This window comes from Coenobita brevimanus, chromosome 62 (assembly GCF_032717465.1).
Source record: "Coenobita brevimanus isolate Jiangsu-jjx chromosome 62, ASM3271746v2, whole genome shotgun sequence".
Taxonomy (NCBI): domain Eukaryota; kingdom Metazoa; phylum Arthropoda; class Malacostraca; order Decapoda; family Coenobitidae; genus Coenobita; species Coenobita brevimanus.
Genome location: NC_137015.1, coordinates 18,704,956 through 18,723,216, shown reverse-complemented (window position 1 = coordinate 18,723,216; position 18,261 = coordinate 18,704,956). Strand labels below are relative to the sequence as shown.

Below are 18,261 nucleotides of genomic sequence, written 5' to 3'. Positions count from 1 at the left end.
GCATTTAATAAGGCTCCACACGAAAGATTACTTAGGAAGGTTCGAGCACACGTTATGGACGGTGTTATCTTAAAATGGATAGAATCCTGGCTGAATGCACGAAGGAAAGAATTTTAATAAATGGCACTAAATCAGAATGGTAATTTGTAACTCGTGGTGTACCTCAAGGATCAGTACTCGGTGCCTTATTACATTATATATATATAGAGAGAGAGAGAGAGAGAGAGAGAGATAATGTTTTTTACGCTTCTGACCGGGAATCGAACCCGAGACTTCTAGACAGAAGTCAGGCACTGATGCCACTCCACCAAGGAGTGATTATATATATATATATATATATATCACGTTGAGTACACCGCTTCCCGTTCCCGTTCGATCAGCGAAGTTAAGCAACGTTGGGTCTGGTTAGTACTTGGATGGGTGACCGCCTGGGAACACCAGATGCTGTTGGCATCCCTACGTCAAGTGGGGTTGGTGGAGGATTAGTGCCCCTCCCTATAAAACAATTAACTCTAAGCCCTTGGCCACCCCGTCCGGGATACATGGCGTCTGGCAATGAATGAATGAAATGAATATATATATATATATATATATATATATATATATATATATATATATATATATATATATATATATATATATATATATTGTACTTAGAAATCAACAGCAGTATCAGCAAATTTGCAGAATGTCACAAAAACAGGATGTATTATTAACTCTGCTGACGATAGTATTAACCTTTAGAGGATCTCCGTATAATGTTCAAATGGTCTAAAGATTGGCAAATGGAATTTAACGTCGAGCAAAGTAAAGTGCTCAGATAGGCAAGACCATCACAGATACTAGATACAACTTCAGTAATGAACTAATAATAGTGTCGGGTGATAACTGGGGTGAAAACTAAAAATTTGAAATGTGATAATGTCCACTTGAGAGGGGATGCATTGGGTCATTTTAGAGAGATCTGCATAGGAAGTGGGTATCTAGCTTAAAAACACACACACACACACACACACACACACACACACACACACACACACAAGACCCACCCAAAAAATAGAATCGATATTATACACACTGTCGGACGGTCAGTATGAAGGAGATAAATTGCTCATTTGGATCAATTTGTACATTATATATTGATCACACCACTGAAGTGTAATACTTTCATACACAAGCATATAACTGACAATTTAATTATATTTTAGAATCTTATTTATGGACTAATATCACTAAATATCACAGATAGTCGCAGGTATAGAAATACTTGTATTAGAGTATAAATTATGTAAGTTATTGAGCAAAGTTGATCTGAGGAGTAAAAAGAGACATGAAAGTTTAATGTGATTGAAGATATATTCTATTTATATGTTTTAGAGATATCAACCGAGTTTGATGGTGATAAAACAAGCATAAAACTATAATGTTAAGTTACAGCATGGCAAGTAGTAGTAAACCCAGGTCCAAGCCAAGAACTAGATCTGATGTTAAAGAATATGATGCTGATAAGGACTTTCCTCCATCCAAATATTTTCAACCACCAACAAAACTGTCCACAGTGCACAGTGTAATAGGTATGTTTAGGTACCATTTGGCAAGGTAACTGTTGACATGGCGGTACGGGTGGTAGCGAAGCAGATCTACGCTAATTACTACCATGATACCGTGTTCTGTGTATCCTTGAGCACATTCATAGAAGGGTACAGAACCTGAGGAAACAGTTTAGTGAAGGCGGAAAGGGATATGGACAGAAAAGGAAGAGAGTCTCAAAAGCTGTCAGGCAATATAAGGAGTTATTTGATAGAAAGTGTAAGCTCTTTGACGTACAGGCAGAGGACGCTGTGCAGCGGCAACATCTGCATCAGGAGTGGGGGGTGAGCATGAGTGATATGGAAAATATGTACTATGAAGACCAGAAGACGGAGCAGAAAATGTTTTGTCACAAAGGTGTGGACCCCGTGTGGTACCAAAGTACAATGAGAGCCCAGAGGCTGAGGGAGAGACAAGATGAATAAAGGAAGAAGAGAGAGCAAAAGTTCCAGTACAAGACCCTTGACCAGATCACTTATATTCTCGTAGAAGCTGATGAGATTCCCACCAGCAGCAGTGACCAAGAGCAAGAGAACCGAGTCCAAAAGCGACAAAAGATCTGTGAGACTGACACACAAGATAACAAGGGCAAAAGCAGTGAGGTTGCAGCTGACCCCAAGCTAAGGATGAGAAAGCTCTTCAAGGATTTTGTTGAGGCAGACACAGATGATCCACTACCACAAGAATTTCAGGACATCTGAGTCTCAGAAAGAAAAGTACGCGTTGAGTTTTACCAAACTGTGGCCAATCTCTCTGGAAAGGGGCTTTCTGTTAGTGATCGAGCGAAGCTGTCATTGAAGTTGGCAACACACTATTTGAAAGAAGATGGAAGAACCCTCGAGAATGTGATGAGATCTTTAACTTAGATACAGTGCCAACCAACAGGAACACACAGACAGCTCTGCAGCAAATTGAGGCCACGTTTGTCATTAGTTGTGGGCAAGCTTGAGGAGGAGAAACAGAAGGGGAAGATGATTACTCATGTATCAGACGGTACCACAAAGAAAGGTGTAGGCCAGTTCATGGTGCAAGGGCTGCATGTAGGTCAGGACAGCTCATTTCCTCTACGTATTCTGCCAATCTATCGAGAAACAACTGAGTATTGCAAAGCAGGTGGATATGGGGTTTCAGATACTGGCATCTCTCAGAGGAGTCAATGTAGAGGACGTGTATAAGCTTGTAGATGCTCATATGACAGATAGAACAGAGCACAACAAGTGTTTTTCAAAGCTTCTGGCGGAGATCAACGATCTGGAAACACCAGCAGGACAGTTTTTCTGTGGCACTCATATTACACATGGGTTCAGCAGTGCCAGGAATAAGGTCATGAGGCTGGTGGAGGCAGATATGAAGGTAGAGCAGGTTCTGAAGGGTTTCACGGTCGATCTGGAGGTAGACAGAATACCAGTCTGGCTGGGCAAGAAGTGGACATGTGCCTCAAGCTGGTGGCTCCTCAATGTTCACAGAAGCCTTGGAACTGCTACAAGGAATTCCTTGCCTCCCTGGAGCAAAGGCGTGTATCCAGTGTCCTATTTGCCTACAAAGATAGCAGGCCTGGGTGCCTCTCCAGGGCAGCACCAGTCTTAATATACAATTATGACCACCTGGTAGAGTTTCTGGGGCAGAATCCTCACATCAACAACTGCCTAGTCTGCCTGGTCAGAGAAGTATTGGAACTCCCCTGTCTCAAAGTCGTCATCGTGGTGTTTGCTTGCCTGGGTGTACACTAGGTGGAACCTTTCTATGCCAGGACAATAGAAAAAAGACGCTACTCATACTCAGCTCAGAGAGTTCTACAAAGGACTGAACACAGCCTTGGGTCAGCCCATCAGTGATGACTTTACAAGATTTACAAAGCCTGAATACCCTGGGGTGTCTGACGAGCTCTTCACTGGTGTGAAGAAGAACTACAAGGACGAAGTCCTGAACTCCGTGTGTGACCTAGCTGAGGAACATCTAGAGGAGGTGAAAAAGCTGACTAACCTAATGCTGCCCCACCTGCAGACGGTCCTAGCCAGGCAGAGGAGGGACTCTGGTAGAGATGAGGAGGCCTTCCCAATGGACTATCCCATGAGCAACCAGGCAAGTAACAATAATGAACCCCTGTGGACAACATTGGCATGGAGAGACAATGCGGCAAAGTGGACTACAGATTGAGAAAGTTAGGCACATTGAATGCAGTCAGCAGGTCAATTATCCTGCAGAAGAGCCAGGAACTAAGGACTGGACAGATTCCTTCCTTTAGAGGTTTCAAGCCAGCAGCCCAAGCTAAAAGGGAGGTCCAACTCAACTTGAGTAAATACACGAAGGAGAAATCTGAGAAGGGAGCAGAAGAAAAGCAGGAAATGGCTCAGAGAAATGAAAGGAAACGACTGTGCATGCTAGAAAAACTGAAATCTAGTGGTGACCCCTTTACTGACTGGAAGTTTGGCTATTCCTTGTGCATCCAAGTCTGAGCAACAAGGACAAGTAGCAGAGGATGAAGATGGAGCTTCAGTTCCCCAGAGAGAGTACCACATTTATGCCTAAAATCGATCCTATCTTTCGAGTCCAGGTGACACAGCCCAGTGGGAAGTGGGATGAAAACTGCACAGGAGTTTGGAGGCCCTAATGTCGTACCTGGGCAGGAGGAGCGGCCGAACCACACTAGAATATGAGAAATTCCAGTAAAGCCTTGAGAAACTGCCATCTTCATAAGATAATTCTTTCCATGCCTCTTAATCGAGTGTTTTCAGTGTTAAAAAAATGTTAAGTATTCTAAAACAGCCTTTAATCACTTTTACTACAATTCTTGAATTCAGCAGTAACGCATCCCAGTTTGCGTTTCAAAATACACATATTGCGATCCAATAACCATTTTTTTTTTAATTGGTGTAAATGCTGAAGCAATTATTTTTAGAATCAACATGTGCTGCTTATCAATTTTGAAAAAAAGTATTTCAAGCCTTGTACGAGTAGCAATATGACAAGTCAGGGCATACAAACAACAGAATGGGCAGAAAAGCCAATTTTTGTGGTAATTTTGAATTTCAAGGGGAGGGGATTTTTTAAAGAGATGTGATGCTAGGTTTGGTATCAAAATTTATGTATTAATAGAGTTAATCATTTCCCAAATGGATGTCTTCTAATTTTGAACTTGAGTTTTATCACCCTCTCTCTCTCTCTCTCTCTCTCTCTATATATATATATATATCATCATCATCAGCAGCAGCAGCAGCCGTTGAGGTCCACTGCAGGACCGGCCTCTCCCTACCGAAGCAGGGACGATACAAACCAATATATCTCTACCCAGTGGCTTAGGCTGTCTTGAAGAGACTGTATGTAGGGTGAGAAGTGCTTGTAAGTGTAATTGTAGTGTTGTAGTGGCTTTGGATGTGTGTGGTCTGTGAAGCAAGTGTAATCGGCCAGCCTTAAGCCGATTGGGTGCAAGCATACTAGTATGCGACACTGGTTCAACCACAGCACCCCTTATGTCCGCCAAAGTAGCAAATGGCTCGGTGAACGATTCCCAAAGTTTTTACAACTCTGGCGGGAGGCGAAACCTCGTCCACCAGCGTGCGAAACGCACACTCTACCATTGTACCACAGAGGCTCCATATATATATATATATATATATATATATATACACACATATCTATCTGTCTATCTATCTATGTATCTAGCTGTCCATCTATTTATCTAGCTACTGTAGCTATATATATATATATATATATATATATATATATATATATATATATATATATATATATGTCTATCTATCTATGTATCTAGCTGTCCATCTATTTATCTAGTTACCGTAGCTAGCTAGGTAGCTAGCTATATGTGCAAATATTGGATATCGAAATTTTTTATTAAATTTTGTGTAAATCTTTGTTTTGGACAATCTGGAAAAAGCTAGTAAACAAAAAGCGGTGCCAAGGCACAGCAATCTCGTCCCCGCCAGTCATTTTAGTGCTGACGTATGAATACCACAGGGAATCTAGTCAGGGATGTCACATCTCAAGTTTGGAGTACTGTAAATCGGGTGAAAATTTACGATTTTATGCCCATTTGAAATTTTTGGCTAGACCCACCTGACATTGACTCCCCGACCGCTAACTGAAGGGGTGACCCCTTCGATGTAATGAGGCATGTTATAGGATGCAGATTTGAAAGATGCATCTTTAGGTTTGGAGTTACGGGGAAAAAACGATTTTTGTTTACCTATTTTTTTCATATTTTGGGTCTACAGCCTTAGCCTTGACCCAGTTTGGCCCAAATTTTAATCAGGTGATCAGAAGGTCATAGCCCATAATCCCTGTTTTTTTTTTAGTCAAAATCACACCAGCAGTTTGCGCATAAAATTGTTAACAGACAGACAGACAGACAAAGAAAAACAAACAAAACAAACAAACAGACAAACCGAGTGGAAACAATACCCGTCCCCGAGCCCCTCCGGGGCGGGGACGAGTAACCAGGATCTCGCACCAGATGTATAGTGTAAGACCGGCCCAACAGAGTAGTGGTTTATTCCAGCACATGGCAACCAATCATCACGACATTTCTTGGACAGATTCTAATATTCTGGCAAGATCAAAATGCTTCAATGAAAGAAATGTAAATGAATACCACTTAATTTCTTGCACATATGAGAATACCGCAAACATGAGCAATGCCATTTAATGTGTAATAAATTTTTATCAGAATGACATATAAAGCAGTATACCCCCAGATTAACTGTAGTTGTATAGGCATGCTCAGGCGAAGTGAGGTCATGTTATATGAAGATAAGAACATAAGAGAGGATAATTGCAGTTGGTCAGCTGGCCCATACTAAATAGCTCTTACAAAAATGTGACTAACCCACTAGCATGAGATAAAGATAGCAAAGGAGAAGAATCTCCCCCGACCATCAAAACCCTCCTGTCGATACTGGTAGGAAAAAACGAGCAAGAATATCACACAGTACAGAAAAACTGACGTGGATTTTGTTTTTATGAAGATGCAAAAATAGAAAAGAGACTATAGTGACAAACCATAAAAAGAAAAAGAATTAATCATTAACAGAGATTATTTATATCCATCACTTACTTTCCACGTGGGAATAAGCGTTGTCTTGTGTGTGTTTGTCCACACTTGACCCTCTCGGATGTAGATGTACCATACATCAAAAGACGTGGTGCGCTGGGCTGACAAAGATGGTGTTAATTATAACTGCTTACGGCCAGTTGCAAGCGAGCCAGGCACAATTTTTGGGGGGACGATCCTTCGCTAGACATTGGGTTATACCGCATGAGCATGCCTGGTATGTCAAAGCAGGTCCATGTCAAGTTTGCTGTCGGTACGTGTTGTAGGGACAAGCGCTTATTGGCCCCGATAGGGTCACTGAGAGCTTGTCTAGATTTTGCTTGAAACTCTTAATGGAAGGGGCAGCAACTAAATCACGAGGTAGCTTGTTCCATTCGCCCAGTATTCAACTGAAAAAAAAAAAATCGCCTTCTATCTACCGGTATCTCCTTGTTATAACGGAATTTACCTAGTTTTAAACGATTATTTCAAATTCTAGATTGTATGCCAACTTTAAGTACTTTGCAAATCCCTTATATATGCACTTCATCTCGTTACTCTGTGCCATTCTAGTGTGTGGAGATTATTTCAGTCGTTTCCGTGTCTTCATGTGAAGTGCGCCGAATATCATAGATAATTTTTGCCAGTCTCATCTGTACATTTTCTAACAATTTATATCCATTCTATAGTACAGACACCAAAACTGTACGGCATAGTCTAAATGTGGTCCTATTAATGCTAGAAAAAGTTGCAGAATTATCCTACTTCAGATGCTCTATTGCTCACGCTTCGTGAAATATATAATCCTAGAAGCCTGTTTGCTTTATTTTTCGCATTATACATCGTTGCCTTGATTTTAAGTTTTTCCCAACCCTGTATATAATTCATTTTCTGTGCTGTTATTTTTCCTTATTTTGCCCATCCTTTCTGCCACTGTTTAGACTATTGTTTCCACACGAAGTGGCCATACACTGTGAGATACGCCAATTTTTTTCCTATAAGTAGGGAAACCATATACTGTACGTACAATGCTTGGTGGTAACTATACAGCCAAATAACTGGATGACGTGGAGCCTGCTATGGTCCCCCTGTTAACTGGATGGAGAGATGCAAATGCGACATCCACCCAGGACCCAAATCTCCAAATTAATCACCGCGCCTCCCTGTGGCGAGTCACCATCACCCACATAAGAACATCAGTTTAGTGCACGGGATGGCCCTGAAGGGTCGGTTATTTGCCTGTGGTTGATCTGTCTGCTAGATCAGACAGACTGGGGTAGTACAAAAAAACAACTAACCATGACTCCTAGATCTCTCGTATTCCTATTTATTAGAGGGGGTGATAAAACTCAAGTTCAAAATTTGAAGACCTCCATTTGGGAAATGATTAACTCTATTAAAACATAAATTTTGACACCAAAACTAACATCACATCTCTTAAAAAAAAAAAAAAAATCCCCTCCCCTTGAAATTCAAAATTACCACAAAAATTGGCTTTTCTGCCCATTCTGTTGTTTGTATGCCCTGACTTGTCATATTGCTACTCGTACAAGGCTTGAAATACTTTTTTTCAAAATTGATAAGCAGCACATGTTGATTCTAAAAATAATTGCTTCAGCATTTAAATTAATTAAAAAAAAATGGTTATTGGATCGCAATATGTGTATTTTGAAACGCAAACTGGGATGCGTTACTGCTGAATTCAAGAATTGTAGTAAAAGTGATTAAAGGCTGTTTTAGAATACTTAACTTTTTTTTTTTTTTTTTACTTAAAACACTCAGTTAAGAGGCATGGAAAGAACTATCTTATGAAAATGTCACTTTGTCAAGGCATTGCTGGAATTTCTCATATTCTAGTGTGGTTCGGTCGCTCCTCCTGCCAAGGTACGACATTAGGGCCTCTCGAAACTCCAGTGCAATTTTCATCCTTCTATTCCCACTGGGCAGTGTCACCTGGACTCGGAAGACAGGATCGACTTTAGGCATAAATGTGGTACTCTCTCTGGGGAACTGAAGCTCCAGCTTCATCCTCTGCTGCTTGTCCTTGTCACTCAGAGTTGGATGCGCATGGGATTACTAAACTTCCTGTCAGTAAAGGGGTCACCACTAGATTTTGTTTTTTCTAGCATATCCAGTCGTTTCCTCTCATTTCTCTGAACCATTTCCTGCTTTTCCTCTGCTCCCTTCTCAGATTTCTCCTTCGTGTATTTACTCAAGTTGAGTTGGACCTCCCTTTTAGCTTGGGCTGATGGCTTGAAACCTCTAAAGGAAAGAATCTGTCCAGTCTTTAGTTCCTGGCTCTTCTGCAGCATAACTGACCTGCTGACTGCATTCAATGTGCCTAACTTTCTCAGTCAATAGTCCAATTTGCCACATTGTCTCTCCTTGCCAGTGTTGCCCACAGGGATTTCACCGATGTTATTTGCCTGGTTGCTCACAGGATAGTCCATTGGGAAGTCCTCCTCATCTCTACAAGAGTCCCTCCTCTGCCTGGCTAGGACCGTCTGCAGGTGGGGCAGCTTTAGGTTGGTCAGCTTTTTCACTTCCTCTAGATATTCCGTAGCTAAGTTAGACATGGAGTTTAGGACTTCATCCTCATAGTTCTTCTTCACACCAGTGAAGAGCTCGTCAGACACCCCAGGGTATTCAGTCTTTGTAAATCTTGTAAAGTCATCACTGATGGGCTGACCCAAGGCTGTGTTCAGTCCTTTGTAGAACTCTTTGAGCTGAGTACGGGTAACATCTTTTTTTAATGTCCTGGTGCAACCCCCCACCCCCCGTGTACAGCCACCTTGTCGTGGTGGGGGGGTTTGCGTGCCTCTGTGATCCCACAAGCCTGCCCGTGGATGTAACGACATCTGGCAGGATCTCCCATGCGGGTAGGGTTGTGGGTGAGGGGTCTGACTAAGCGCTTCCCAAAATGTAGGTTACCCGTATGGGTCATCGGCGCCGCCCTCCAGAGGGATCACCTTGGTGTTGTCCTGAGTTGGTTGGTTGGGTGTCTGGCTGGGGGGGGGAGGGGGTCTTTGCACTGGTGGGAGCAAACTTTCGTATCACGGGGTGTCCTTTTGGGGGCACCCTCTGGGGACGAGGTACCCCGCTCCCATCAGCCCGCGCTCGGTCCCCTCACTCCCTGGTAGGCGGTTTCCCTTGGCTCCTGGTGCCAATTTATGTTCATCGATCTCTATATGGATACACTGAACAATTCTTGAACCACTCGTGTGGTCGGTGACCAGCTGCACGAGTCGGCACCAACTGGTCACTCTGTGGCCGACGACCCTGTACCCTCAGGGTCGTCTGCCAAAACTGCGAATCACGATGCCCTTTCTATGGAGCTGTTACCTGGTGTTTTTGTGAATCACTCTTACACAAAACACATAGTCCTCAAAATGGATAATGGTACTTCCTTCCAGAACCTGAATTGTTTTCAGATTCACAGTGGTCTAGTTACAGCATGTGAATTTACCCCCAGGGTCTCTTTGCAGGGTGATGGTTCTCTCTTGTTAGAAGCCAGGAATGAAGAAGAGAGTTCACGCATCCAGTCCCTAACTATGGTCGCTGACTATCCTGTATCTGCCTCTCGTCACTTGGTCCTAAATCAGTCCCGAGGGGTTGTGTATTCTCATGACTTGATCTCATATTCTGATTCTTCCCTCTTAGAGGGACTAGCTCCTCAGGGTGTTGTAGAAGTACAGAGAATTATGACGAAAGTTGATGGGGATTTAACCACCACGCCCACTCTTATCTTGACATTTGACCGTCTTACCTTGCCAGAGGTTATCACTGCTGCGTGGTGGAAGCTAAAGGTTAAACCTTATGTTCCCCGACCTAGAAGATGCTATTATTGTCAAAGATTTGGTCATGTCCTCCATTCTTGCAGGCGGGAAGCGTCTGGCCTTCCTGAGGTCTGTGGAAATTGTGATGGAATTTCTCATGGTATGGATGATTATTCTTAACCCCCTAAATGTTTGAACTGTGGAGGAGCACATGCAACCTCCTCAAGGGATTGCGAAGTATACAGGTATGAATATGAGATTATTTCCATCCGAAAGAAGGAGAAAATTTCCTTTTCCGAGGCAAAGGCCAGGGTTAGGGAGCGGTTCATTCGCCCTGGGGTTACCTTTGCTGCTGCGTTGTCTCGCCCTAAGGCTACTCGGCAGGTGCCCCTGCCATCACACAATGCCCCATCAAATTCTCGGGGTTCTACTTCCCGGCCTTCTCGGCCGGGGGGTTCCACCAGGGGAGTGCAGCCTGAAAGCAGCTCTGCTTCTTCCAGGGAGGTGCCCCCTATCTCTGGGGGTGTCCCCTCTGTGGTGGTGCTTCCAGCATCTGGGAGTGCCTCCCCCATCCCAGTTCCTCCAGTTCCTCCTGTGACAAACACCCGTGTCGATGCTACACCTTGCTTTGACACATCCAAAACTCCCGATGTCCTTCCTGTGCAAGGTAAGCGTCGCCGTGGCTCCTCAGAGTGCTCAGAGATTGAAGCGCTGCTACCAAAGATCTCTGCAGTGGAGCCCACTACTCCTCCTCGGGATGCTCAGGGGTCAGGGCAAGTGCAGGCTGGGGATGGCGTCTCGCTGATGACCCAGCCACCGCCAGATAGTGGTGGTCCTCAGGTAGTTGATGCACCTGCTCAGCTGCATGAGGCCTTGCCCTCTCAGGATTCCAGTACTGTGGGGCACGCTACTAATTGTGCTCCTTCTCGTGGTGGTACTGCCTGCTCTATTCCGGCTAGGGCAGTTTGCGGTCCACCTGCCAAACCATCTCTTGCCCCGCCAAAGAAGAAAACCATTGTCCGGCCCTCTTCTTCTTCCTCCATGTTATCTTCAGCTGGGCAACATACTGTACACTATGTTATTGGTACACGGCTAGCACTAAATATCGTGGCACTGCTAGCACCAATAAAATGTATCGTCGCACTGCTGGCCAAACAATTTAATGTAGCCATTATGGAGTAGCAGTTGACTACATATTAAGTGTTCTGCTGTGTAGTATAACTAGACCACCGTGTTGGATCGACGACACTGTCTGTAGTACACGTCAGCTACTCGCCGTCACTGCCCAACACTTCCCACCAAAGGTCCTCTGCCACGAGAAGGTGGAAGCTGGTCTGTTATTAAGTGGTAGCGTAGGGTGACAGAAATGAGCAGATTAAATCTCTCTTTATTGGGTACAGAATAATATAACTGCGACCCGAGAGATATGTAGGAGCGACACCACCTCCCTTTATAACTGTAAAACGGCCTCTGACGCTGTACAGTCACCGAGCGGACAAGGGCGCGGTGCTGAAGTCAGCTAAAAAGTGAGGTGCCGAGCATTACATATACTCTGGGCTTATGCAAAAAGTAGAGATAAATGACAACTCTACTAGCACATTATACACCTCTATAAAATGGTATTAAGTACATTCACATATACCAACATGATAAATGGTTCCCCAGGACCTTACACTTACGCACTATTCAGATATCTTATCACTTCTCCTAACCTTCATTTTATAATTGAAACAGGGTGGCCCTTGTGGTCTACCATCCACCTTCTTCCTATACCACAGCTAACAGCGAAATGATATTTGGTTGTTCATCATTCACACTTCATTACACACTGTTAATTATGACTAAACAGCTTTAAAAATTATGTAAAATGTGTGATACTACAACTTCTTATGGAAAAAGATGTTGACACCAGAACATCGCTCGGCCACACCATTGACGTCCTCGTCGACATTGTTGTCCTAACTACCGTGTAGCCTAACCAGAGTGTAGGGTAGCTAACTATTCAGGAACATCCACTTGCAATCCTCGAGTACGGACACGTGGTATCAGTGGGTTCCTTAATTGGCGCCTTAAATAGTAGCCTAAACCACAAACACAGGACAAGACCACAATAAGTAGAAGACCAACGCCAGGACCAAAATAGGAAGGGGAAAGGTATGAAGGAAGATAGGACAGTACATAAGGCTCTAAATCAGTCCTGTTCAGGTGGGAGAGGAAGGTAAGCTCCTTTAATACATGAGACAGCCTGTTCACATTCAAGGAAGTAACATTGAATGAAGGTAAAAAGGGTCGTAACTGGGATGAGAAGTTCACTGTCAAAGCTAGATGATGCTTGCTAGGCAGAACTGCTATCTCTTTACTGTGTAACTCACAAAAATCAGGTGCAATATAGTACCCCTTTACTGTAAGGAATTGATTCTGCGAGGCACAAATCACAGTTACATCCTCTGTCTCAGGAAAGTAAATTCATGCCCCATTGATTAGGATTCTGGGTTTGCATGCCAATACCATCTGTGTTTATACCCCATGCATTTGAATTAGGAACAGAAAATAAATTCTGTCCAAAACCTTGTGGTGTACTAAAAACATCTGAAGTATACACAGGTATGTGAGTGGTTGTAGTACTATCTCTAATTTTGATGTATCAACCCACTCATAAAATGCTGAGTCTAGTGGGGTTAATCTCTATTTCCCTAATTATACGTCCCCACTTCACTGTATCCATCTAACCTTGTCAGTAATATTCCCCTCCCAGTTACAGGAAGATAAACTGACATAAAAAAAGGATAGTTATGGAAAGTGACAGAAAACGGGACACATATAAATTACAGAAAGTATATTTATTTCAAGGGAATTCTGAGAAACCTTTATTTCCACTCATCAACTAACTAACGTGTGTTGATTCAAGTGTGTGTGTGTGTGGATTTAATGCATGGACACTACCTAGATATGAAAGTCCAGGATGATGTTCCACATTCCACGTTCCACACTCCACCAGACTCCTCCAACATACACGACAGCCCGCTCGCTGTGGGAGTTAGCAAGCGAGTGGTTCGCCCTGCGTCACGCCAGGCCCGCCGCTTGGTCTCCCTCGGCTCGCCTCGGCCGTAGTTGCTAGAAGTCGCTCGCTAGTTGACCCACTCCTCACCGCACTGGCTTGAACTCCCCTTATCTCGCCTCTCGCACACGAGAGCAAGATTCTTGCCAGTTTGCATTTGAAGATGGAGATATCTCGCACACCACAGGGCGAGATAACTGCCAGTTTGTGCTTAAGATAGGAATCTCGCACTGCCAGAATAATGGGAGGAATTAATATGCACCACTCCAGTTTATCTGCTCCACTTAACTCACTGGTAATTAGTCCCCTTACAACAGTTGAGTAAGATTTTCTGTTTCACTTTCAGGAACGAGCGATTGCAAGGGTTACTGGTTCACAGCATAAATCCCTTTAGCACGTATCGTATCCCACCGCTGCCACCAATTTAATGTTATCGGTACATGGCTAGCACTAAATATCGTGCCACCGCTAGCACCAATAAAATGTATCGTCGCACTGCTGGCCAAACAATTTAATGTAGCCGTTACGGAGTAGCAGTTCACTACATATTAAGTGTTCTGCTGTGTAGAGGCGGTGGCTCAATCGGTAGAGAGGTGGCCTGCAGTACTTACGGACCCAGGTTCGAATCCCGGCTGGGGCAGGGAACAGTTTAAGGATTTGAATTTCATTAAATCAGGCTTTACTGATCTACCAGAAGACCCGCCGACATGTCGTAAAAATACCCCCGCTAATACCAATACACCAGTCCTGTATGAGACAGCCCTAGCATGTATTCAATATGGACGGTGGGTGTTAGCGCCGAAGTGGTGACATGTAGAGGTGTATGGTATGTAGGAGGACTGCTGGGCCTTGATAGCAGGCTGTGAAGCCTATGCCCAGAGTCGGACACATAAAAAAAAAAAAAAAAAAAAAACACCTTGTTGGATCGACGACACTGTCTGTAGTACACGTCAGCTACTCGCCGTCACTGCCCGACACTTCCCACCAAAGGTCCTCTGCCACGAGAAGGTGGAAGCTGGTCTGTTATTAAGTGGTAGCGTAGGGTGACAGAAATGAGCAGATTAAATCTCTCTTTATTGGGTACAGAATAATATAACTGCGACCCGAGAGATATGTAGGAGCGACACCATCTCCCTTTATAACTGTAAAACGGCCTCTGACGCTGTACAGTCACCGAGCAGACAAGGGCGCGGTGCTGAAGTCAGCTAAAAAGTGAGGTGCCGAGCATTACATATACTCTGGGCTTATGCAAAAAGTAGAGATAAATGACAACTCTACTAGCACATTATACACCTCTATAAAATGGTATTAAGTACATTCACATATACCAACATGATAAATGGTTCCCCAGGACCTTACACTTACGCACTATTCAGATATCTTATCACTTCTCCTAACCTTCATTTTATAATTGAAACAGGGTGGCCCTTGTGGTCTGCCATCCACCTTCTTCCTATACCACAGCTAACAGCGAAATGATATTTGGTTGTTCATCATTCACACTTCATTACACACTGTTAATTATGACTAAACAGCTTTAAAAATTATTATGTAAAATGTGTGATACTACAACTTCTTATGGAAAAAGATGTTGACACCAGAACAACTATAACGGTGCCAGGCAGTCCCTTTCTAAGGGCAGTTCTAATCAGCAATCTAAATCTGGTTGCTTGCTGGGGGCAAGGTTGTCTCGCCCCTCAACGTGATTCTTCCTTCGCTGTGGGTACTATGGCATTCTCAGTCAGTATATTACAATGGAATTGTCGAGGGCTGCGTGGTAATTGGGAGGAGCTGCGGACCCTCCTGGCTTATTCCCCTTTGTGCGTGTGTCTCCAGAAAACTCTTGTAGGGCTTGCCACTCTTCATGCACCACCTGGGTATGATGCTTTTTACTCAGCTCCAACCCAGGATCCTGTTGGAGGTGGTGCTGTTTTGGTGAGGGCTAATGTCCCTCATCAACAAGTTCAACTCCAGTCTGATCTCCAGTGTGTTGCTGTGCGGTTGTATGCCCTCCACTGGTATACTGTCTCTTGCATTTATTTACCACCCAGTGCAGTAGTTAGTAAAGCAGACCTTGAAGACCTCCTCAGACAATTACCTAAGCCCTTTCTCCTCCTGGGGGACTTTAACGGTCACCACCCTTTGTGGGGTGACTGTCTAACCAACGTGGGCATTTATTGGCATCCTTATTGGAGGACGAAGATCTCTCCCTGCTGAATACTGGCGAGTTTATGCATTTTCAACCTCAGACGAATACATTTACCGCAATTGACCTCTCTGTCTGTTCTCCTGACTGCCTCCTGGATTTTGCCTGGGAGGTTCTGAGGAATCTGCATGGGAGTGATCACTTTCCTATCCTCCTTACTGCAGCAATATATAGTCCTTGTTCCCGTCTCCTGAGGTGGAGATTAGATAAGGCGGACTGGTCCCTTTTTTCTTCCTTGACTTCTATTGGTGTTTCCATAGAAGATTTTCCACATATAGATGAAGCTGTTTCGTTCTTTATGTCTATTATCCATTCTGCTGCCCTCCACACTGTTCCAAGAACCTCTGGCACATATAACTATCGCCCTGTCCAATGGTGGAATGAGGATTGTAGTATTGCTGTACGTCCAAAAAGACAGCATTTTCACATTATCGTCCATACAAAACAGAGCATTATCTTGTCGAAATCAGGAGGGCACATGCTAGGGCACACCGGGTCCTCAAACAAGCCTGACGAGACTCTTGGATGGCTTATGTGTCTTCCATAAACTCTAAGACACCAGTGTCTCAGGTGTGGAAGAGGGTACAAAAGATTTCAGGAAAATTCCCGCAAGGCAGGTCCCCTGTGCTGCTGTCAAATGGTGAGCCTGTTGGTGACCCTGCGGCTGTGGCTGATATTTTTGCTTCTGCCTTTGCAGCGGTCAGCCGTAGAGATGCTAGCACTCCAGTTTTTGCCAGACACAGGGACATAGAAGAGGCTAGGGTATTGAACTTCCATTCAGGGAGGGGGGAGTCTTACAACCTCCCTTTCTCTTGCCATGAACTCCAATCTGCTCTTTCCCTTTGTCATGACATCTCACCAGGGCCAGATGATATTCCCTATGCAATGCTTCGGCACCTGGGTGATGATGCACTGTCTTTTCTTCTCAAGCTTTTTAATAGAATCTGGAGAGACTCTTCTCTTCCTACCTCTTGGCGCGAAGCTGTTATCCTGCCATTCCAGACGCCAGGGAAGACAGGATCCAGTCCTCTAGAATATCGAGCAATTGCCCTTACATCATGCTTGTGTAAACTGTTTGAAAAGATGGTCAATTCACGCTTAATGTATTTCCTCAAAAAGGAATGACTGTCTCTCTCGATGTCAGTCTGGTTTTCGCAAATATCGTTCGACGACAGATGCACTTGTCCGCCTAGAAGCTGCAGCATGTGATGCTTTTGCCAGGAAGCAGCATCTGGTGTGCATCTTCTTTGACTTAGAAAAGGCATATGATACTACATGGCAATTTGGTATCATCAAGCAGTTTCACTCTTTAGGTTTACGTGGTAGGCTGCCCGTATTTATATTAGACTTTCTGCGTGACCGTTCATTCAGGGTTCGAATTGATGATACTCTGTCTCCTTCGTACCCTCAGGAAGAAGGCATGCCTCAAGGAAGTGTCCTTAGCACAACCCTTTTTGCTAAAGCATTAGATGGTATTCTGTCCCCTATTCCAGAGGGGGTGTCTGCCTCACTGTATGTCGATGATTTAGCTATATGGTATGTTGCCTCCCGGATGCCCGTAGCTGAACGTAGCATGCAGCTTACCTTAGACCACGTATCTCATTGGACCACAATGCATGGTTTCCGTTTCTCCCCAACAAAAACAGTGGCCTTACATTTCTCCCGCTTGAGAGGTGTCCACCCCGACCCCGATCTCAAGTTACATGGCCACAGGGTCCGATGTGTGGATGAAGCAAGGTTTCTCGGTCTTGTTTTCGACAGACGACTGACGTGGGTTCCACACATCCGTGTATTATGTTTATCCTGCCACCGTGCCCTGTCTCTCCTACGGACTCTATCTCACCTGTCTTGGGGCTCTGATAGAGCCACCCTGCTCTACCTTTACTGTGCCTTGGTATGGAGCAAATTGGACTATGGGTGTGAGGTATACTCTTCTGCTACTGAGGCACGGCTGCAGCCTCTCAGTTCAATCCATCATGCTGGGATCTGTCTGTCAACTGGAGGTTTCCGGTCTTCCCCAATTCCTAGTCTATTAGTAGACGCGAATGAACCGCCACTAGATCTCCGTCGCCAGTCCTTACTGGTGCAGCGTTGGCACCGCTTTCACCATCTACCTTCCTCACCAAGTTGTATGGCTGTCTCCGAGGTCGCTCTTTTTCCCTTTTATAACATCCACCCTTGCTATCCACAACCGTTTCGGTACAGAGTGAGGGCTGCCATGGAGCAGTTAGGTGTTCAGCCTTTTCCTGTTTGCCCTGTGTGTGTTCCCCGAGTGGCTCCCTGGCTCCTCCCAGAGGTACAGCCATGTGATTACTTCCCTGAGAGGAAGGCCTCTCTTTCCACACAGGTAGCTCTGTCTTATTTTTTAGAACACGCCTCTGCCCACAGTGACTCGATCCCTGTATATACTGATGGTTCCAAGTCCCTCATTGGGACAGGCTTTGGTATAGTTTTCCATGATTTTAGCCGTGGTGGGAGTCTTCCTCCTTCCGCCTCTGTTTTTACTGCTGAACTTACAGCTATTTTAGTTGCAGTTGAGTTGATTTTTAGTTTCCCCCCTGCTTCTTTCACCATTTTTAGTGAC

The 18,261-nt window shown here is 44.4% G+C and overlaps 1 pseudogene; it reads left to right on the top strand.

The window, feature by feature from the left end:
* The first annotated feature begins 328 nt into the window (after positions 1-328).
* On the top strand, positions 329-453 carry LOC145404187 (5S ribosomal RNA; annotated as a pseudogene).
* Positions 454-18,261: the final 17,808 nt, after the last annotated feature.